The sequence below is a fragment of the Mustela lutreola genome, chromosome X (genome assembly GCF_030435805.1).
Source record: "Mustela lutreola isolate mMusLut2 chromosome X, mMusLut2.pri, whole genome shotgun sequence".
NCBI classification, from domain to species: Eukaryota; Metazoa; Chordata; class Mammalia; order Carnivora; family Mustelidae; genus Mustela; species Mustela lutreola.
Genome location: NC_081308.1, coordinates 106160123 through 106184306, shown reverse-complemented (window position 1 = coordinate 106184306; position 24184 = coordinate 106160123). Strand labels below are relative to the sequence as shown.

The window sequence follows — 24184 nt, the reverse complement described above, 5'->3', positions numbered from 1 at the left end:
CCCACATTGTGTGTAGAAATTGCTAAAGTAAATAAACTTTATAAAAAATCACCCAGGGAGTGCGTGGGTGGCTCAGTGGGTTAAAGCCTCTGCCTTCTGCTCAGGTCATGATTCCGGGGTCCTGGGATGTAGCCCGCATTGGACTCTCTATTGAGCAAGGAGTCTGCTTCCTTCTCTCTCTCCACCTGCTTCTCTGCCTACTTGTGATCTCTGTCTGTCAAATGAATAAATAAAATCTTTTTTTAAAAAGTCACCCAGGTAGCTCACATTTTTGAACTTCACGGTATTTCTATTGTACAGTGCTGCATGAGATATTTACTGTGAAGTTTCCTGAATCCCTGTTCTTTTTAAAAAATTATTTTATTTTTTAAAATTCCGGCATAATTAACATACATTTTGAATTCCTGTTCTTTTGACTCACTCGGAGTTTCAACCAGCACAACAATATTGATAAAACCCATCTTTATGGCTGACTATGGCTTTAACTGTGTAAAGGCTGATGTGTGTCATTACTGTGTGCATCTTCAGTTCTCCGTAATCTTTTGATTAATGGGGAGGTAATGTGAAGATATCCAGTGTCTATTCACTGGAAAGTGCACATCGAGAGAGGGGACCATCATGGGAAGGTCACAAGCAGGGGTGGCAACAAAACAAAACCCACAGTAAGTTATCCTGCACCGCGTGTGATAATGGCACCAGCGAGTCCTTTTGTTGACCGACCTGTGAAGGTCAGCCTTCTAGGTGTGCAGCGAGCTAAGATCTGCGGCTGAGCACCACTGTGTACCGCCCCGACACTCGGCTGGACATCTGGTGCCATTGGATGAACCGAGCGGCGGTGGCGGCGGTGTGGCTGGAGCCGCTCCAGGAGGGACCAGGCACCGCGAGCCCGGCGGGGGAGGCGAGGGGAGGCGGGGGAAGCGGGGGTGCTGGTGGGCGGAGAAGGAGGAGGAGGAGGTGGCAGAGGCGGCGACAAAGGAGGAGGTGATAGCATCCGGGGCCGCGACGCCGGAAGATGAGGCCGGCGGCCACTTCCCTAAGCCCGGAAAACCCCGGAGTCACCGCTTCTGCGCGGCGGAGCCCATTCCCCGGAGCCGCTCCTGCCGCCCTCTTGCCTGCGCTCGGAGTGACCGGGTCCCCGGGCTGCGCGCCCGCGCGCCTCCCGCCTGACCCGGGGCTGGGCTTCCTCGTCAGTTCGCTCCCCAAAGTCGAGTTGTTTGGAAAGGACCAGTGAAATAGATCATACTCTTGGCTAGCCATACTAAGGTAGGAAGGAAGAGAAGGAGGAAGGGGAGATAAAATAGTAGTGATGATGTAGATAAAAACAGATCTATGTGAAAAGACTTTAAAGAGAATCTCGTGTGCAACAAATGTGAATATATAGAAGGAATGATGGATTTCCTGTTAAACTATAAACTACCAAAACTGACCCAAGGAGTAGAAAACCGAAGAGAGCAGTAACGAGAATGAAAAGTCAGCCGGTCCAGTTGCTTTTATAGCGACGTTCTAGATAACCTTTAAGAAACAAATAATTTTAATGTCATTTGGTCCCTTCTAGTGTTTTTCAAAACATCTGTAGTGAAGGACCCGTTTCTTAAAATATTTACAATTATTGTGGAGATACGCTTTTGTAAAATTTAATAAGAATATTAGAGAAATTCAATAAGCAAAATGCAAGCTCAATTTTTGAATTTTAAGATTCATCGGAAATAAATCACATTTCATTGAATATACTCAAAACCAATTTAACGTAGGGAGAAAAACTAATTACAAAAACGGCACGCATTGTTCATGGATGAGTCCAGCGATCACCGCTTGGATGTCATAGCGATGTTTAATCCTGCATTTCTGTACTCATCCCGTCATGCGTTGGTAACCATCAGTTCAGGGACTGGCACCAGTTCTCAGACCACAGAAACAGATGGAAAGATCCCAGATTAATTTTTTAAAGTTAGTATAGCCTTACATATGGTTATATGATACTAAAATATTTGCACAAAATATACACATAGAAATTCCAAATAAAATCTTAATAAACGGAATCTGGCAGTGTAGCAAAGATATAATATACCGTGACCAAGTACAGTTTATTTCAGAAATGCAAAAATGATTCAACATTAAGAAGTTCATGAACATAATTTACGACATGAAACAATTAAAGGAGAAAACCCATAGTATTATGTTAATAGAAACCGAAAATGTATTTAAAAACTCAGCAGCCATTTTTTTTTTTTTAAATGTAGGCTCCAGATCCAGGATGGAGTCCACCACAGGAGGTCAATTCCCAACCTTGAGATTCAGAACTGAGCTGAGATCAAGAGTGAAATGCTCAGCCATCTGAGCATTTGACTGAATCACTCAGTGCCCCTTCAGGAGCCATTCTTAATAAATATTTCAAGTAAAATAGAAATTTATTTATTTTTAAAAATAGAGATTTAAAAGAAACTACTTATATATGATAAAGAAACTACTTACTAAAACTCAATAGCAATCATACTAAATGATAAAATAGTAAAGTCATTTTCATTAAAATCATGAATGGGAGAAGGATACTGTCACCACTATTCTTCAACGTTTTGGATGCTCTAACTAATTTAGAAGACAAGACAATGAAGTATTATGTGTAGTCTACTGTTAGTTGTCTTCAAAATTCTGTTCTCCCCTTCTTCCTTAGAAATAAAGTTTCAGGGACGCCTGGGTGGCTCAGTTGGTTGGACGACTGCCTTTGGCTCGGGTCATGATCCCGAAGTCTCGGGATCGAGTCCCGCATGGGGCTCCCAGCTCCACAGGGAGTCTGCTTCTCTCTCTGACCTTCTCCTCACTCAGCTCTCTCTGTCTTTCTCTCAAATAAATAAATAAAATCTTTAAAAAAAAGAAAAAAAAAGAAATATAGTTTCAGCTATGGACATGGCTGAGAGACAATAATTCCCAGTTTCTCCTGAAGCTAAGTGCAGCCATATGACTGTATTTGCACCGGTGGAATATGCATGGATGTGATGAGGTCAGCCTATCACTCAACTGCTTAAAAGGAAGTTGTTTATCCTCGACTTTTTCTCCCACCCTGTTCCTCACCATTGGGAACATAGATGTAACTGTAACTCCACTTCAACCATGCAGATGAGTAGAACACTCCAGTAGAGGCAATAAGATGAAAGGGACATGGATCACTGAACAACCTGGAGGAGAAGGGTATTTGTTTCACCCTTCGGGACTAGTCAGCCACTATGTAAGAAAGAAACTTCGATCTTATTTATACCATTATATTTCTCTCTCTCTTTTTCTCCCTCTCTCTCAGGTGTGTTCAGCTTTTACCACAACTAAAATGGTAGGAATTCACATTAGAAAGAATATGCAAAACTTATCCTATTTATTTTTAATTTATTATTTATATTTAATTTTTTAAAAGATTTTATTTATTTGACAGACAGAGATCACAAGCAGGCAGAGAGGCAGGCAGAGAGAGAGGAGCAAGCAGGCTCCCCGCTGAGCAGAGAGCCCGATGCGGGGCTCGATCCCAGGACCCTGATCATGACCTGAGCCGAAGGCAGAGGCTTTAACCCACTGAGCCATCCAGGCGCCCCTTATATTTAATTTTTAAAATATTTTATTTTTTAAAAGTAATCTCTGCAGCAAACGTGGGACTTGAATTTATGATCTCGAGATCAAGAGTCACATGCCCCACTGACTGAGCCAGTCAGATGCCCCCCAAATTATCTTATTTAAACAATTATATCGGTAGAAAACTTACTGGGTTCTAGTTTTACAAAAAGTACCAGAAATAATACAAGTTTTTGGTGAGATGTTTAACTACATGAAAATAGGCAAAAACCAATAATATTTCTTTATGTTATCAATAACCAGCTAGAAATAGTAATGGGAAAGTATCCCATTCACAACACTAATAAAAATTTAAAATACTTAGGAATGAGGGGTGTGTGACTGGCTTAGTAAGTAGAGCGTGCGACTCTCGATCTCAGGATTGTGAGTTCAAGTCCCATATTGAGGGTTGAGATTACTTAAATAAACTTAAAAAAATACTTAGGAATGAGTGGAAGAGGAAATACACAGAATTTATATGAAGAACAATATCGCTTCTTATTGAAGAAAATAAAATAAGATCTGAAGAGGGTGCCTGGCTGGCTCAGTCAGTGGAGCCTACAACTCTTAATCTCAGAATTGTGAGTTCGAGTCCCATGTTGGGTGGAGAGAGTACTTAAAAAAAAAAGATCTGAAGAAATGGAAAGGACATAATATCATAAGAATGATAATCTTTCCCAAATGACAAATATAATGTAATTCAAATAGGACTCTTATAAATGTCTCATATTATTTAATCAATCATAAAAATTAATATTTTATCTATTCTTTTAAATGAGTGAAATATTCATATGGTTCAAGTTCAGAAGCTACCAAGAGGCATACAGTGCTCTACACCCCTCCCCCACCCTCCCCAAGCCACTCAGTTATCTTCTGCCTAAACAATTTAGGTCATAAGTTTCTCCCATTTACTTTCAGAGATATTTGAATCAATTTTTCCCACAGTATTCACACTGTTCTTTATATTGCTTTGTCTTAACAATGTAACTTTGAGATGTACCTAAAGAGCTTGCTTCTTGTTCCCTTGTGAATACAGAATTAGATTTTAGGGATATACCGCTGTTTACTAGTTCTCTGTTGATGGATTTTGGATTTTAATATTTTTTTATTTTTTTTCTGTTGGACTTTAATATTTAAAATTCCTTATCAATCTCCTTATATTACAGTGTTTCAATGAATAGCAATGTATATATGATTTGTATATTCCTAACTATATATGTAAGATATATTTCTAGATGTAGAATTTCTGAGTCAAGCAGCATATACATTTTAAATGTTTGTACATGGTGCCAAACTACTCTCCATATGAGTTGTATCAATTTATATTCCTACCAACAATATATGAAAGTGGGTGTTTCCCTGCATTCTCACAAAAATAGCATTTTGTTAAACTTCTTGGTCATTGCATATCTGTGAAGTATGGTTTCATTTCACATTTTTCTAATTATGAAGTTTGAACATGTTTTCATAAATTGAAGAGCCATTTATATTTATGTTTTGTGGATTGTATACTCATATTCTTTGCCCTTTATTCTACTGGGTTGTTGCTCATTTTCTTGTTGATTTTATTGTGACTCTTTATATGTTATGGAAATTGGTCCTTTGTGAGATTAGTTGCAAGAATATTTTACCAGATATTAAAGGTATATAGAGTCACCATAATCAAAATGTACTGATTCCTGTATGGTGCCTATACAGGAATAAAAACCTGATCAGTGAAATATACTTGTCCAGAAACAAAATCCAAATATGCATTGTAAATTAATAGCTAAAAAAGCAGCAGTTTAAATTGTTTGATAAACTGATGTTGGCACAATTGGCTATCCACATGAAGAAAAACAGCCATGCCCCTATATCACACCATATCAGAAATATAACTTAGATGAATGAATAATTTTTAATAAAATTATTTTAGAGTCCAGAAATAAACCTATTCATATATAGTCAATTATTTTTTAATAAAATTATTTTGAAACAATTTTAGATTTACAGAAAAATAGCCGAGATAGTTATGGAGTTTCCGTATACCTCACACCCAGTTTTTTTTATGAACATCTTACATTAATATAGGTGGTACATCTGTCATAATTTTTTCATAAAACAGCAATATGGATTCATTTTTATCAAATGAAGTCCATACTTTATTTAGATTTCCTTAGTTCTACCCTAATGTCCTTTTTCTGTTCCCGGATCCCATCCAGGTTACCACATAACATTTAGTAGTCATATTTCTCGTCTCTTTTTTATTGTGATAGTTTCTCAGGCATTGCTTGCTTTTCATTACCTTGACAGCTTTGAGGAATGCTGGTCAGGTATTTTGTAGTATGTTCCTCAGTTGAGGTTTGTCTTCTTACAGGTTTTGAAGAAGACCACCATAGAGGTAACATGCCATGTCATCACATATTTGCAAAGAAGACATATTATCAAAATAACATAATCGTTCCTATTAACCTTGATCACCTGTTTGAGGTAGCGTTTTTCAGTCTTCTCCACTGGAAAATTGTACTGTCCCTCCCCCCCACCGCCTATACTCTACTCTTTGGAAGGATGCCACAATGCACAGTCCACATTTAAGTAGTGGGGAGTTATGATTCACCTCCTTGAGGACAGAGTGTATACATAAATTATTTGGAACTCTGCTGAGTGGGAGATTTGTCTCTTCTCCCCTATTTCTTTATATAATCATTTATTTATAACAGTATGAATCTATGGATATGTTTTGTATGCTTATAATCTAACACAACTTTTTCTTGTTACTTAAGTAGTTCCAGCTTTGGTTATCAGGAGCTATTTCGGTTTGGCTCCTGTGTCCCTTTGACACACCTTCATCGTTGTGGATTTTTTTGAAGATTTTATTTATTTATTTAGAGAGAAAAAGCAGGGGGAGGGGAATAGGGAGAGGGAGAGAATCTCAAGTAGACTCCCCACTGAGCATGGAGCCCAGCGTGGGGCTCAATGTCATGATCTGAGCTGAAACCAAGAGTTGGATGCTTAACTACTGTACCACCCAAGTGCCCCTGAAGGTAGATTATTTGAAAGGATTTTTAAAAAGTTTTTTCAATTCTATTTTATTTTTAGTAATCTGTACACCCAGTGTAGGGCTGAACTCATGACCCCCAAATCAAGAGTTGCATGCTCTTCCAACTGAGCCAGCCAGACACCCCTGAAAGTAGATTTTTGTCATTGAAAATACACATACCTTTTGATTAGCAATCCTTAATTTCAGAGTCTATCTTTTTTTTTTTAATTTTATTTATTTGTCAGAGCGAGAGTGAGTGAGAGCGAGCACAGGCAGACAGAGTGGAAGGAAGAGTCAGAGGGAGAAGCAGGCTCCCTGAGGAGCAAGGAGCCCGATGTGGGACTCGATCCCAGGACGCTGGGATCATGACCTGAGCCGAGGGCAGCTGCTTAACCAACTGAGCCACCCAGGCATCCTGAGAGTCTATCTTATATAAAAAGAAGTACTGGTTCATTAGGCAATATGTCTAAGAATGCTTATGGCAACATTATTTATGGAGGCAAATCTGGAAACTACCTGAATGTTTAGCAGTAGGAGAGTGGATATGGATATCCATATTATGGAATTTGACATAGCTATTAAAATATGAATTATGTATAATTTGTTGGTCTGAAGAATTTCCGTAAAGCCTCATAAAATGAAAAAAGTTTATTGCAGAACAGTGTGTATGGCGTGAGTTTTCTTGGGGGTAACAACCAACAACAATGGCAACAAAAACCCTCCATATGTGGATTTTTTCAGTGTGAACAGAGGCCAGAGAGGAGATGGGTTAGGTTAGGTTTCCTCACTTTGAGACACTGAGGCAAGCCTTTGGGTACAAATAGTCTATTTGGGAGGTGATAAGCATCAGTAGGGAAATAGAAAAGTGAGGCAGGGAAGGAAGGAAAGCAATGCAAGGTGCATTAGTGAGGAGGTCTGTTTCAGGCAATTGGGTCTCAGTCCTCCTGGGGATCTCTAGGTGGCTGTGGAACACACCTCAAGGTTGTCTTACCTGGAGAAGAGGTGAGGAAGCTGGCACTATTTCCTGCCAGTCCTGTCAGGATATGGTATCACTTCTTATTTTGGCTGGCTTAAGGGAGTTTCCAAGGCTTCCACTTAGCCATTTCTATCATAATGGCTTTTACTTGTTGGGTGAGGGATAATTTGAGGGTTCTTCTAACTACTGAATATGTATCTCCCAATAATACACTCAGGTACTAGAGAAATGACCACAGAATGGGTATGGATCCATTGGCTTCACTGTAAGACTTGGGCCAAGCCTCCCATTTCCTACCAAACCTCCACATATTCCACTCTAACAGAGGACCCTGAGATGGTGCTTTAGATTCCCTGACATCAGCTCCTTAAAATATTCCCTTCCCCCAACTTTACAGTCACACTGATGAATGGCCTAGGTCCTGTGGAAGCAGAGTCGCTGGGATCATAACTGTATATATTTGCTGTTGCTTTGCAGGGTCCTTCCTCAACAGGACTTGGCCTTTCTTTACTTGATCAGTTCTGGGTCTGAGAAACTGCTCAGGGATGGAAACTCGACAAAGGATCATGATTTTTCCACTGGGACAACTGACAGGCTACTGCTCAAGTAGTCTTATTTTTTTTAGTTTTAAATACTCTTGCTGGTTTCTGTTATGAGCTGAATTGTGTTCTCCCAAAATTCATATGTTGAAGTCGTACTGTGACCTATTTGGAGATAGGGCCTTTAGGGACATAATTAAGGTAGAATGAGGTAATTTGGGTAGGCCCGAATCTAATATTACTGGTGTCCTTATAAGAATAATAAATTAGGGTACAGATCACACACAGACTGAGGAGGCAACCATGTGAGGACCCAATGAGAAGGCAGCCATCTTCAAGCCAAGAAAAGAGGCCTCAGAAGAAATTGACCATACCAAGAATGTGACCTTGGACTTCTAGCTTCTAGAACAGTGAGGAAGAAACTGACCCTGCCAAAAATTTGATCTTGGACATCTAGCTTCCAGAACTGTGAGGAAATAAACTTCTATTGTTTAAGCTGCTAAGTCTGGTATTTTGTTATGGCGCCTCAAGTGAACTGGTATAGCTTGCCACCTGTATTGTTCCCAGGAATGCCATGGTTTATAAGCCATCTCTACAGCTCCTCGCAGGTCAGAGCCCCATCTTTGCCATTTCAGACTTGGTGTCTGTAACAGTTATTACACTTACCTAACAATTAACTGCTGTCACCTGGCCTCTGCTATTCTAGAATCCTATCATCCCCATTGATGCCAAGGAGCCTAAATTACATACTAGTTTTCCCTATCATGAACCCAGACCCATAGAAGACAACCACCATGGAGCCTTTCAACAATGCAAGTAACACATTCTTTATTGCCTTAATAAAAAAAGAATCCTCAGGGCCTTTCCAGGGGACACCATCAACTAGTGTGACTTCTGTTCTTACATAAGGAAGCCATTCTAATTCCCCCACCCCTCTGAGCTTTTTAACCCTTCTCTCAGAACTCTGTCAAGGCAATTCCAACAACTCCACTTCATTTACTATACAGGATTTGCTGTTTCAAGGAGCCATTCCAGCAGCATACTAGGACTGACTCCAGGTATCCCTGCCAGGATGTGAAATCCTGAGTCATGGGACAGTGTTCCAATATCAAAAACTCTTCCATATCCAGTTTTATATTATTCCCTGGCGCAGCACCCTCAAGATCCATTCCCAGGTTTATTTTCTCAACTCCAGCAAGAATAGATTCACTAAGTTCTACAACTATTCAGTGAATTATCTCTTTTATCTCCTACCAGAAATGATATTTCTCTGCTTGGGCCATACTAAGGATTGTCCCTAAAAGAAATATGCTGAGGTTGGGGAAGATCATAAGGAAGACAAGCATCATCCTCTTCGGTCACTCTATCTTCTCACAACCAAATCTGGAACTGATTTTTAGCCTAGCCTGCCCCCTTTCTGAAAGAGATGAAAAAAGATAAAAGTTCCCATGAAGGCCTTCTGCTTCCCTACTGTTCCTTGACCTAATAATTGGCTGACCATACATGTCTTTTGCTTTCCTTAGGGTTTCTATGGTCATTGACAAGAACAAACCAACTCCCTGGCTCAAAGTTTTCAGCTTTCAAGTGCTAGAGCTATTGCAAGAACCAGCTCATTTCCTTCCATTTGTATATCTTATCCCAATCCTGTATAGGTGAGAGTCTCATCAGTTGTCATTCTACAGCATGCTAGAGATTGCTACCACTCTACTTACCAGCAGTAATGAGGTCTTTGTATTCCTGTGTTGTATGAGTAATCCAATTCCAGAATCCCATCCTGAAGGTCTACTTCAAAAGACCACTTCTGGTACCAGCTGTTTTACTTTGGATGAAACAGATCCTCAGATAAGTATTTGAGAGCAAGTGGGTTTTTTGGAAAGTAATCTTACATAGCCAAGGAGCGAAATGGGGGAGTGAGACAGGGAAGACATGGAAAACAATACAAGGTCTGTTAATGAGCAGGTTAGTGCTGTGGGCCACTGGGATTCGACTCTATTGGGACTTCAGGAAGACAAAATAGAACAGGCCTCAGGTTTTTCATTCAGGAAACAAGGAGGCTGGGATATTTTTCTTATATTCATGTTCATCACTGAGAGGTTTGCTCTTATGGACCTTAACTCCTCCCTGTCACTTCTGGCTAAGCACACCCCTGTGGCCAGCAAGTCCTTGGGCAGAGTCACAGGTGCCAGCAATAAGAAGTCATTGAAAGAGAAACGACGAGTGCCTAGGGAAAATTGGGAGGGGCATCACACAGGATGTTAACCTTTTCTTTATGTACACTTGTGTCCTTTTTTTGTTGAGGTGAGCATGTGCCCTGTGCACTGGTTGCCAAGGGGCAGGAAGATGAAAGATTTCCTCCTTTACACTTTGAAGTGGGTACAGTCCACCAAGGCTGTACACACTGGGAATTCCCCCCCAAATAGGAAGGGGAATTGGATGTTGGACAGAAAACAAATTCCACTATGCACACATTTCTTTTTTTAAAGATTTTATTTTTTCATTTGAGAGAGAGCTTGAGCAGGGGGAGGGGCAAAGAGAGAAACAGATTCCCATCTGATCAGGGAGCCAGACATTGGGCTCGATGCCAGGACCCCGGGATCACAACCTGAGCCAAAGGCAGACGCTTAACCGACTGAGCCACCCAGGTGCCACCCACTATGCACACATTTCATTATCGAGTTAGGTGTCTGTGATATGTGATGTTCCCTCATAGCCATTTATACCGTCTTGTCATTCAGAGATGTTTTTGTCAGCATGTAACTGGATAACTACAAGAGCTGAAAAGTATGGGTCTATGTTTTGTTTGTTTGGTTTTGGTTTTTTCCCCTTACAGAACTAAAAGGCTGGAAGTCAGGGGTGGCTGGCATTTCTTCAGCAGCTCAACCATATCAGGACTGATGGCTGCGCAGTTCTCTTGGCCTTTCCTTAGTGTCACTGGATGACTTCTACGGCTCCACATTCAAGAAAAGAATAAGGTAGAAGAGGGTGGGATGATATGTGGGTCAGGAAAGCAATAGTTTTCCCAAAGAATCCATGCATGAGTTTCCTCTGCCTGCTATCACAAAGTTCTGTGAATGCAGTAGCTTAAAACAACACAAGCTAATCGTCTTACAGTTCTTTTTTTTTTTTTTCAATCTTATAGTTCTTGATGTCAGAAGTCTGAAATGGGTTTTGCTAGGCTAAAATCACAGAGTCAGTAAGGTTGTCTTCCTTCTCTGGGCTCTCCGGGAGTACCGGTTTCCTTGCCTTTTCTAGCTTCCAGAAGGTTCCTTGACTGGTGGCCCCCTTCCATCTTCACGGGCAGCAATCACATCACTGTGACTTCTGCTTTTTGTCATCACATTTCTGACTTTGTGGCCTCCCCCCCGCACATTTAAGGACCCTGGTGATGATATAGGGCCCATCTGGATAATCCAGAATATGCTCCCTCTTCTTCTCCTTCTCCTCCTTTACCTTCTCCTTCTCCATCTCCTCCTCCTCCTCTTTTCCTTCCCTTCTTTCCTTTTTCCTTCCCTTCTTCTCCTCCTCCTTCTTTTTCTTCTTTTTGTTTCACAGTTTTATTTAAATTTTTGTTGGTTAACATATAGTGTAATATTGACTTCAGGAGTAGAAATTAGAGATTTTCTCTTCCACTCAGGGCTTACGCTCCCTCTCCTAAGGTTAACTGATTAGTAAGCTTAATTCCATCTGCAATCTTAATTCTTTGCCATGTAACCCAACATATGCACAGTTTCTGGGGATTGGGATGTGATTCAGGGGACCATGATTTGCCTCCCACAATCCACTTTTGTCTCATTGGCCAAAATTCTAGTTGGAAGGAGACTTGAGAGTGGGAGTTGGATTAGTTGAACAACTGTCTTCCATACCTTGCTCTCACTTCTTGAAGTTTGTAATTACATATTTCTTTTTTTTTTTTAAAGATTTTATTTATTTATTTGACAGAGAGAGATCACAAGTAGACAGAGAGGCAGGCAGAGAGAGAGAGTGAGGGAAGCAGGCTCCCTGCTGAGCAGAGAGCCCGACGCGGGCCTCGATCCCAGGACCCTGAGATCATGACCTGAGCCGAAGGCTTAACCCACTGAGCCACCCAGGCGCCCTGTAATTACATATTTCTTGTGTGATTTTTCTCTCCGAGTACATCCTTTATTCCATGAGAATAAGAACCGTGTCTGTTTTGCCTACCATTGTATTTTCAGCATATAACACAGTACTGAACATATAGTGGCAGCTCAATAAATTTTTAGTGCATAAAGAAGTGCATGAACAAGTACACAGACACAAACCCACACACACATATGTAAAAGCATACTGTAGCATTTTCTGGGCCATAGCCAAGAAATGGAAGCAATCTAACTGTTCGTCTACAGAAAACTGGTTATACAAATCATTGATTTTTAGAAAGTAAACGTCTGGTACATGTCTCCAAAAGAATATTCAGCCTTCATAAACAATGAGACCGATCTTAAACGTAGGGACATGAAAGGATGTTCATTATTTATCACTAAGGGAAAATGCAAGTTGCAGAACAGCATGTATTATATGATTCCATTTGTGTGATAGAGAATAAACTGAAGCTTATTGCCCTTGGGAAGGAAGAACACAAGGAACCAGAAAGAACAAAGAGTCAAATTCTTGGCCTTGGATTGTTCTGGGAACCCACACCAAGCACATTCCTGTCTCATGGTCTTTGCACTGATTGTTCTTCCTACCTCTAATACTCCTCCCTCACATATTAACATATTGATATTAATTAACATTAATATGTCAATTTATTAATAGCTTGCTCTCCTCTTTCATTAAGTCTCTGTCCTGTGTCGTCTACTTAGAGAGGGCCTGACTTGACCATCCTGTCTTAAATAGCATGCCGTATCACTCTCCATTCCCACAATCCATTTTATTTTATATGACGTTATATATCTATTTAATTGTTTATTTTTTAAGTTTATTTAAGTAATCCCCCCCCCCCCGCATGGGGTTGGAACTCATAATCCCCAGATCAAGAGTCTTGCATCCTCTACTGACTGAGCCAGCTAAGTACCCCTTGTTTAATTGTTTATTCTGTTGCTTCTTCACTCAAATGTAAGCACCAGGGGGCCGGGGATCCAGGTGATTCTGATGCAGGTTGCTGCAGTACCTCCATTTAGGAATCACTTCTAACTCATAGAGCAGCAATTCTCAAAGTGTGGTCTGCAGACCAGCAACAGCAGCGTCACCTGGGACTTGTTAGAAAGGCACATTCTGAAGCCTCACCTACTGAGTGAAACCCAAGGGGAGTAGGGCCCAGTAGTCTGTTGTTAAGAAACCTTCCAGGTAGCTCTGATGCCCACTCAAGTCTGAGAACCACTGACCTTTCTTTTTTTAGGCACCACTCCCTGATCTTTTCCCAGGGATCTTTTCCAGGTGGAAAGAGGTTAACTCTCTTCCTTATTCTTTTCTCTATTCATTTTCCTAAAAATGTTCTGAATAAGATGGAAATGTTGAAATTCTGTGTTTAACTTACCTTAATTTAACTTACATTTTTCTTGAACTTTACCCTCTAGAAAAGGAGCTGACAGCATTTTTGGCTTTGTGAACCACAGAGTCTGATGCAACTACACAACTCTGCCTTTGGAGTGGGAAAGCAGCCAGAGACAATATGCAGATGAAGGAGCTTGGCTGTGTACCAATAAACTTCATATATGGACACTGAAATTTGAATTGTCAACAATTTGGTGGCATAATGTGTACATAATATGTTATTTTGCGTCTCTCTGATTACATTCATTGGGCCTCTTCCGAGAAATGCTTGCCCATCCTTTCCTATCAGCTAAAGGGGCAGTACCCTTGGGCATTCCTTTTCTTTCTTTTTTTTTTTCTTTTTCTAAGATCTTATTTATTTGACTGTCAGAGATTACAAGTAGGCAGAGAGACAGGCAGAGAAAGAGGGGGAAGCAGACTCCCTGCTGAGCAGAGAGCCCGATGTGGGGCTTGATCCCAGGGCCCTGAGATCATGACTTTAGCTGAAGGCAGAGGCTTAACCCACTAAACCACCCAGGTGCCCCAGGCATTCCTTTTCTATGGAGGGAGCTGAAGCCTGGTATGTGGACATACACAGTGAATCCTGAAAAGTGGCAAGTATCTTAGCTCATTGGAGGTGTAGAAGAACAATGTTGCCATACCAGTGGCAAGGATGTCTGGGAAAGAGATATGTAGATGGGCCCCTGGTGTTTGTTCCCAGTGTGCCTATTTTTGTCTTACATTAATATTCACCAAAGAGCATCCATTGCAAAGTAGATTCAAAACCAGCCAGGTGGACAAGCCAAACTTTCTCCTTGGCCACCATAGAACTTGTGCCATGGGGCCCCGAAGAGATGGTTATGCAGGCAGGTAGGGAGGGAGGCGATGTGTGGGTCCAGCAGCATGGGCTTCATTTCTCCAAGGCTGGGTTAGCTACTGCCACCTGCTGAGTGCCCAAGAAGCCAACAGCAGAGACCAATGGTGAGCCCTTTACACAGTGCCAATGGCCAAAGGGACACTAGCCAGGCATCTTATGGTCTTAATCCCATTAGACCCCTTCCACCTTGGAAGGGAGAGTGAGTTGTCTTTGATGGAATCGACACATATTTCGGATTTGGGTTTGTTTTGCCTGCCTGTACTGCCTCTGCCCAGGCTACCGCCTCCTCATTTGCTTCACAGGTTTCACTCTCCAGTAAATGCTTTGCATCCTAACTCAATTTCAGCTTTGGCTTCCTAAAGAATGCAATCTGCGACAACCTCTTTTCTAGGGGGAAATGAGACACTTGTATGCGTGGTATGCACTGAATGATGATTACTCAAATTATCAGTGATGGTGGCTTGAAATGGAATACAAGTGGAGGGCAAAGCTTTGGGAAATCAAGTGGCTAGAGCACTTAGTCCCTATGGTGACAGTGATGATTGCAAAGGATGTAGCTAGGGCTAACTGCTTCTGATGATCGTAGAGAGCTTATACAGAAAAAAGGACAAATGGAAAGCCTTGAATGTACAACACAGATCAGAGTGGAAAATCAAAGAGCCTCACTGTCACCATTCAAGTAGGCTTTATTCTCCTGGAACTGTAGGATGGATATGCCTGATATTCATGCCCAGGGACTGATCATAAACATTGCAGAGGTGCAGCACTGATTAACGGTATGGCCTGTTAGAGCTCTGAGGTTAACTGATGGGCTCTTCTGGGGAAGGAAAAGGACCCTAACACACTGGGTGGAAATATTTGGGCATTAACAGATGAAGCTGAGAAAAATTTAGCCTCCACATTTCCCTGAAACTTCCTTGCCAGTAGAAGGATTCGTACATCTTTTGTCTAATGGTACCAGCCTTCTTCTGCTTAAAAACCTTTTGGTGACTTCCATGGGGGCTGTTTTTTCTCACAGGAAATATTGATTCTCCTCAGGACCAACACCCCCAACAGTTCACTGTCTCCTCTCCCATAAGAATCATAGGATTTCAGTATAGCCCTAATGTTCAAGGAGAAGAGAATGTTGAAGTGGATCTATGACAATCTTCTCAGTGCCTACCAGTAACTCTACTCATATGAAGACTGCAGTAGGGTTTCTTAGGTTGTGGGATTTTCAGTTTTAAAACTGTGGCAGTCCCAGGAAAATCTGTACCAGCCGGTCACCCTATTGGGAGGACACCTTGCACTAAAGCACTAAGAAATATATTGGGTGTTATATGCAACTAATGAACCATTGAACACAACATCAAAAACTAATGATGTACTATAAGCTGGCTAACTGAATTTAATTAAAAAAAAAAAAAAGGAAATACGTCGGTGAGGGGAGCCCCAGTATGGTTGGAAAACTCTATGGAATAACCTCGATAGGCCAGAGATAATAGTGGGAGGGAGATGCTTCAGTGGAATTGGATGCCCTGATTTCAAAAGGAACAACGGAGTCCTAAAGGGTAAAGTCCAGGTGATGGTGCTTAACTGTCAGAACTAATATGGATGCAACGGACATAAAGCACAAGGATAGAGTGTTTTGACCTCCATCTCTTGCAGCAGATGATCTCCATCTCTTGCAGGGGGTAATTGTTTATGGAATTTCCTAGGAATGAAATCGATGTGATATAGAGAAACAGAAAAATTCTAGGTCTGGGCAAAAACTTTGCAGACTCTTGAACTCCTACTCTGTTCCCAGATCTACCAAGCCAGTTCACAGATCTGGAAGTCCTTGATTTTTTTTAGTTGTTGTTGTTGAGCTCCTTGATTAAGGGGGAGGCCAGATCTCTTTGAGAAAGGACCTTACTGCAATGCTATCACAGATATATACTACAAATCTTCCTCCAAACCTTCCTCAGTCTGAGACCTATGGTCATTTACTAGGAGGCCATGACCAGGGCAAAGAAAATATCTGGAACTTTCTGGAGGTTATAAGATTTCAGTTCTGAATTGATGCTAATTGTTGCACAGTGTGCCACTGTGGTTTATTTCCAGAATGGGGTCTTAGGGAGTCAGGTGATAAATTAGGTCTTGGCCTGAGTTCATTTCAGTGGGAAATTGGACCCATCATGGCCGAATCACCACATATTATTTTTCTGACTCATGTTCCATGGAGGGAAGGCTCTCATTATAGGAAAGGTCAAGTAGTACCCCCTGGAACTGCATCCCTCACCATTTTCACCTTTACTGCCAAGAAAGTAAACCAAAGCAACACCAAATTCCTGGGGCAATTGAAGAGATAAGAGCCACCACCAAAGACTCAAATGATGAAATCATGATGACTCCAACCACATGCCCCTATATAACTTGCCTGTTCAGCCTGTGGGTAAAGGCATACAAGTTTTGGAGATGCTTTTGAATTATTGTTAATTTAATCAGGTTGTGACACTAATCACAACTGTGTTTCTTTTTTCCCCCACAACTGTGTTTCTTAATGTGGTATCTTTGTTGGAGTAAATCAACCCAGCCTCTGGCACCTGTTGACATAGAAACTATCATCAGCGGAGATAATCAGAAATAGTTTGTACTGGCTCTCTTACCTCAGGGATATCTCAAACGATGCTGTTTTCTGTCATAATCCAGTCTAGAAGGAACTTGTCTTTTTATTCCACAGACATCATGCTGGTCCATGATATTGATGGCATTATGCTAATGACTCTGAGGGGCAGGAAGAGTCAAGTGTTCTAGATGCCTCATGACCAGAGGATGGGAGATAAGCCCTGTGAAAAGTCAGTAGCCTGCTGCATGGATGACATTTCTAGGGGTCCAGTGATCTGGGGAATGCCAGAATATCTCTTCTGAAGTAAGGTAAGTTGTTTTCTTGCACTGCCCACACAAAGAAAGAAACTGATACTTGGTGAACCTCTCTGGATTTAGGAGGCAACATATATTCTATTTGGGTATGCTTCTCTAACCCATTTACTGAGTAACCTGTAAGGATGCCAGTTTTGAGTGGGGTCTGAGGCAAGAAAAACCTCAGCAACAAATCTAAGTCTGTGGTAGGTGTTCTATGAAGCCTCAATAGAAGCATCACAGCACAGATTCTTAGGGTGTTGAAGGCCAGACTTTCCTTAATCGAAGATTATTTTCCATTTGAAAGGCAATGCCTGTATTGCTACTAGGTTCTGACAGTGACTGAATTACTGACCATGAGACATCAGGAGACTATGTGACTTGATATGGCCATTAGGAAATGAGTATTATCTAATGCACCCAATCATCAAATGGCCATGTGCAGCAGCATTCCATTGTTAAATGGAAACTTTGAATGAAATCAAATCTGAGAAAATTAGGAAAGTAAAAGTAATGTGAATGAGGAACTAGCTTACACTCACATAGTACTTGCTCCTACTGTATCGCTGGCTCTCGATCAGCCCCTACATATGGCGTTAAGGAGAGTTCTCTGTAATAATTACACAGACCAAGAAAATGTAGGCTTATGGCTTTATAGATGGGTCTGCATGGTAGGCTGGCACCTGGCAGAAGTGGGTCACAGGTGGCTGACACCTCTACTCTGGGGTGGCCCCTGAAGACAGAGGTAAAGGAAAATCCTCTCAAGTAGTACATCTAATTGTCTACTTCGGTGGAAGGAAAATGGTCTAATATACTGATGTAGACTGATTCAGGGGCAGAAGCTAACATGTTGGCTAGATGGTGAAGAATGTGGAAAGAAAGAGAGATATTTAGTGACAAGGAAGCCTAGGAAAAAGGTATATGTATAGGTCTCTTGGAATGGGTCAGAAGTGTGAAGATATTTGTATTCCATACAATTTCGTCTAGAGGACATCCACTGTGGAAAAGGCTCTCAGAATCAGGTGGTTAAGATAACTTATTCTATTGATGTTAGCCTCTTTAGCTACCCTATTGCTTGCTCAGTAGACCCATATACAAAATGGCTGTGGCAGCTGGGATGGGGTGTATATATGGGGTCTTTTCTCACTGAAACTGATTTGTCTATCACCACTTTGAATTGGTAATCTGCTTATAAGCAGAGACCAAATGCTGAGGCACCAATATGGCACCATTCCTTGGGGGGAACCAGGTAGTTATCTGGTGGCAGATTGGTTACACTGAACCCTCTTCCATCACGGAGGAGGCACCCACTGTCTTCACAGGAATAGATACATATTCTGAATATGGATTTGCATTTCATGCCTGCAAAGTTTCTGCCAGCACCACCATGTGCACTCACAGAATGCCTGATTCATCACCATGGTATCCCACCTAACATTGCTTCCAACAAAGAAATTCAGCTTAGCATGAAGGAAGTGTGGCCATGGGCTTGTCCCCATGGAATTCTTTGGTCTTATCATATGTCTCATCACCAAGAAAAAAACTGACTTGATAGAATGCTGACATTTCCTGCCAAAGGCTCGGTTATGGCACCAGAACCTGCAAGTTTGGGGTACTGTCCTACAGAACTTAGTATATACTTTAAACCAGGGGCCAATATATCATATCATCTCTCTTGTAGCCAGAATGTATGGGTCCAGGATTCCAGAGGTGAGGTGGGATTGACCTCTCCCCCTAAAGAAATATTTGCTTCCCATCCCTACATCTTGGACTCAGTGGGTTAATAGGTTCTAATGCCTGAGAGAGAAACGCTTCCACCAGGGAACATGTCAGGATTCTGATGTTTTGGAAACTAACACTGTCCTCTAGCCATTTTGTGTTCTTCATGCTGTTTAACTAACAGGAAGACAAGGGGTCACTGTACAGACCTGGGTGGTCTATCCCGATTACCAAAGGCAGATTAGGTTGCTCCTATGCAATGGAAGCAAGGAGAACTATCTCTAGAACTCAGGGGCTTCACTAGGTTGCCTTTTATCACTCCCTTGTTCAATAGTACTGGTCAGTGAAAACTGGTAACATAGTCAAGGTAAGATTATAAGGATTCAGATACCCTGTGGGGATGAAGGTTTAGATCACTCTACCAGGGAATGTATCCTATCCTAGGATGTATGCCTATCCTAGGCAAGGGAAGCATGAAGTGGGTGGCAGAAAAATTGAAACTATGATTATCAACTTAAGGCCTGCTTCAGGCTACAGAAGCAGGGACTATTGCAACTATGTTTCTTTTTTTAATTTTTTAAAGACATTTATTTATTTATTTAAGAGAGAGAGCGAGAGCACATGCAAGTGCATGCAGGGGGAGGGGCAGAGGAAGAGGGAGAGAGAAAATCTCAAACAGGTTCCACTCCCAGCATGGGAGCCCAACACAGGGCTTGAGCCTACAACTCTGAAATCATGACCTGAGCTGAGATCGAGAGTCAGAGGCCTAACCGACTGAGCCACCCAGGCACCCCTATGGCAACTATGTTTTACGTTTAGAGCACCCTTTCCTTTCTACTTTTTATGAAAAACACTGGTGGTGGTTAATATTTTAGATTTCATGTGGGAGTATGAATGAGTTGACACCCCCCTGCAATGATATAGTAGCTGATGGGAATTTGTACATTTTGTTTGAGATCATGGGGATTTCATCTGGATGAGGGGCAAGAGTGGTGTGGAGGTACAAAAGGAATGGTCAGTGCTGGGAATTTTCTGTTTTCCTTTTCAAGTTTCACTTTACATCCTTCTCCACCCACCTCTGTTCCCTGACCCACATTAACTGTATTTGGCTCCCCTGCCTTATGGCTCTCAGTAGCTGTCAGCCAATAGGAGGTATTAGCAGCAGGAGATCAGATAGTGGAAGGAGGAAAAGGTCAGGAAATTTATTCCCCACATTCCCTCCCTGCCGGGATGTGAGTTGGCATTGATTCCTCTACAGAAGGCCACAGTTCCTGTTGAATGTTCCTCCCTTATTATTTTATTTTATTTTTCCTTGTTGCCTTAGTTTTTGGTAACCATTCCCTCTCCTTGTCGCTTCAGGCTTGCAGGTGCTAACGTCTTCCAGTGTTGCTAGCCCTGAGGTTCTTCACCATCCATTGTTGATTTCCCTTAATCCAGCGCACCCACATCCTTGTATATGGTTCCTTCATTAAACTGTCTTTAGGGGTGCCTGGCTGGCTCAGTCTGTAGAAAATGTGCTTCTTGATCTCAGGTTTGTGAGTCTGAGTCCCACATTGGGTGTAGAGATTTCTTAAAAATAAAATCTAGGGCGCCTGGGTGGCTCAGTGGGTTAAGCCGCTGCCTTCGGCTCAGGTCATGATCTCAGGGTCCTGGGATCGAGGCCCGCATCGGGCTCTCTGCTCAGCAGGGAGCCTGCTTCCCTCTCTCTCTCTCTGCCTGCCTCTCCATCTACTTGTGATTTCTCTCTGTCAAATAAATAAATAAAATCTTAAAAAAAAAATAAAATCTAAAAAAACCCTGTCTTTGGGCGCCTGGGTGGCTCAGTGGGTTAAGCCGCTGCCTTCGGCTCAGGGTCCTGGGATCGAGTCCCGCATCGGGCTCTCTGCTCGGCAGGGAGCCTGCTTCCTCCTCTCTCTCTCTGCCTGCCTCTCTGCCTACTTGTGATCTCTCTCTGTCAAATAAATAAAATCTTAAAAAAAATAAATATAAATAAAAAAACCCTGTCTTTAATTGTCCACTTTGAGTATGTCATCTGTTTCCTGTCAGGAACCCAACTGATACAATTCTTAATATTTGTTTATATATACCTTCTCCCATTTTTGTAATCAGTCTTATTAGACTTTTCAACCAACCAGTTTTGGGTTTTATTGATCTTTTGTATTGGACATTTTCTTTTTGCTTAGTATTTCTTATTTTGAAATATTCTTATTTCTGCTTTCTTTCATTTATTCTGTTACTGTTTTTGTAACTTTTTAAATTGGATGCTTAACTTTTTAATTTCCAACCTTGCTTCTTTCTTTCTTTTTAAATTTTTATTTATTTTTATTTTTTAATTTTTTAAAAAGGTTTTGTTTATTTATTTGACAGAGAGAGAGACAGAAGAACAGAAACACAAGCAGGGAGAGTAGGAGAGGGAGAAGCAGGCTCCCCACTGAGCAGGGAGAGTCCAATGCAGGGCTTGATCCCAGGACTATGGGATCATGACCTGAGCCAAAGGCAGATGCTTAATCGACAGAGCCACCCAAGTGTCCCAGCCTTACTTCTTTAATAATACTAAGTTTTAATGACATAAATTTCTTTCTAACTATGACTTGGGCTGCAACCCATAATTTTAAATTAGTTTTCTTTTTCTTAATTAGGCTCTATGCCCAAGGTGGGGCTTGAGCTCACAACCCCAAGATCAAGAGTCACTTCCTCAACTGACTGGTCCAGCCAAATGCCCCTATTAATTTTGATATGTAATAGTTTCATTATTGTTGTGTTCTAAGTATTTTCTAATTTTTAGTATGATTTTTTTCTTTGATATATGATTTCAAAGTATATTTTAAAATTTCCAAACATAGATCTTTTCTTTATCTTCTTGTTATTGATTTCCACTTTAATTGCGATGTGGTCAGAAAATGTGAACTGTTTGAGACTGAGTCTTTGAAATTCATTGACATTTTTTTAACCTAGCATATGATTAGTTTTCATGAATGTTTCATGTGCTGGATCACTACTAAATGACATATTGTTTTTGTATGAATTAGGAAAATGTGCTCTTTCTTTCAGATAGATGTAACACCATACCTGAGCACGTGGTTTAGCAAATGGAGCTTTGGATGGATTTTGACCCCCACTGTTGTCCCCTTGGCTAGGTGCTTTTGATATGTGAACAATCTGTACATGGTGACTTGTTCATGTGTTCTTGTAAAGAAAGTTTATTTTCCAGTTGCTAGGTACAGTGTTCTTTGTATATCTACTAGAACAAGCTAGTTCATTTGATGTTCAAATTTTCTTAATCTTTACTGATTTTTTTTGTCTGTTATCTATGAATTTATGAGAGAGATGAACTAAAAACTTACTGTGTTGGTGCTTTGTCTATTTCTCCTTGTATTTCTTTTAATTTTTGTTTCATATAGTCAAAGTAGTTGAGTACATTCAAGGTAGTATTATTACGTTTTTCTGTTGAATTGAAATTTTTAAAAAAGATTTTGTTTATTTGACAGAAAGAGAGAGAAAACAAGAGAGGGAACATAAGCGGGGGAGTGGGAGAGGGAGAAGCAGGCTTTCTCCTGAGCAGGGAACCTGATGGGGGGCTCGATCCCAGGACCTGGGGATCCTGACCTGAGCCAAAGGCAGATGTTTAATGACTAAGCCACCCAGATGCCCCTGAATTGAAATTTTTATCAATATATTGTAGCCTTCTTTATTTAAAAAAATTTTTAAAAAAGATTTTATTTATTTATCTGTCAGACAGAGAGAGAAGCAGGCTCCCCGCTGAGCATGGAGCCGGACATGGAACTCTATCCCAGGACCCCAAGACCACAACCTGAGGCAAAGGCAGCGGCCTAACTGACTGAGCCACCCAGACGTCCCTTAAAATTATTTTTAAAAGATTTTATTTTTAAGTAATCTTACATCCAGCATGGGTCTTGAACTTACAACCCCAAGATCAAGAGTTTCATGCTCTACCAACTGAGCCTTATAACTTTCTTTAAATCTAGTAATTATTTTTCCTTTGAAGTCTGTTTTGTGTGATATTAATCTAGCTATAACAGCTTATTTTTTGTTGATCATACTATTTGCCTGTGTATTTTTTCCATCATTTTTACTTTTAAGCTTATTGTGTGTGTGTGTGTGTGTGTGTGTGTGTGTGTTTTGGGGGTATCTCTTAAAAATAGCTAGACTTTGTTTTTAAAGATTTTATTTATTTATTTGACAGAGAGAGAGTGAAAGATCACAAGCCGGCAGGCAGAGAGAGAGGGGGAAGCAGGCTCCCTGCCAAGCAGAGAGCCCAATGCTGCGCTTGATCCCAGGATCACGAGCTGAGCTGAAGGCAGAGGCTTAACCCTCTGAGCTACCCAGGCACCCTATAGCTAGACTTCTTTAAATCCAGACTGATAAACTTTACTTTTAACTGGAGCATTTGGTTCATTTACATTTTATGCAATTATTGATATATTTAAGTTTAAATCTACCATCTTCCTCTATTCTCTTTGTCTCACTTTTCCAAAAAGTTTTTCCTCCTTTCTTGCCTTTTTTGGATTGGTTGATTTTTTTCTCTTTCTCTCTTTTAATTTTCCCCCTTTTGGTAGTTTGGAAGAGATAGAATATCCCTTTATGTTAGTGGTTATCCTAGAAAATTTAATATGTATATTTAACATAATTAAGTCTTTAGTTAATAGAAATCCATTACCAATACTCAGCATTTTAGGGCACAATTCAACAAAGGGTACAGTTTTTTACATTCATTCTTCGATTATTTTATTTACTTTTTCTTGTTTTTCTTGACTTTACAGTAACCTACTCCATGCATCAGACTATCAACATTGAAACTACCCAATCCCTAGCCTTCATCACAGACCTTAGTCCCTGCCTAGTCCATTGGTACCCGGGAGCCAGTGAGATCACCCGGGAATAGTACTCTCAGCTGCTGAGATAATACTAGACTCTGATAGCAAAGAACAGGCAAGCCACCAGCAAAGATGCAGAAGACATGATAGCTTTGCAGTCTTATAGAGTGAAAAGCCAATTAGCTCTGAGGAATTCCTAAAGGAGTCATCATAACATGTAAAAATAGTTCTGCAGGCTCTGGGAGAAGGGAA

The 24184-nt window shown here is 41.0% G+C and overlaps 1 long non-coding RNA gene across 1 annotated transcript; it reads left to right on the top strand.

Moving 5' to 3' along the window:
• The first annotated feature begins 995 nt into the window (after positions 1-995).
• On the top strand, positions 996-8623 carry LOC131822237 (uncharacterized). The gene is made up of 2 exons (XR_009350139.1): positions 996-1263; positions 8067-8623. It is a non-coding gene; the product is annotated as an uncharacterized LOC131822237 (long non-coding RNA).
• Positions 8624-24184: the final 15561 nt, after the last annotated feature.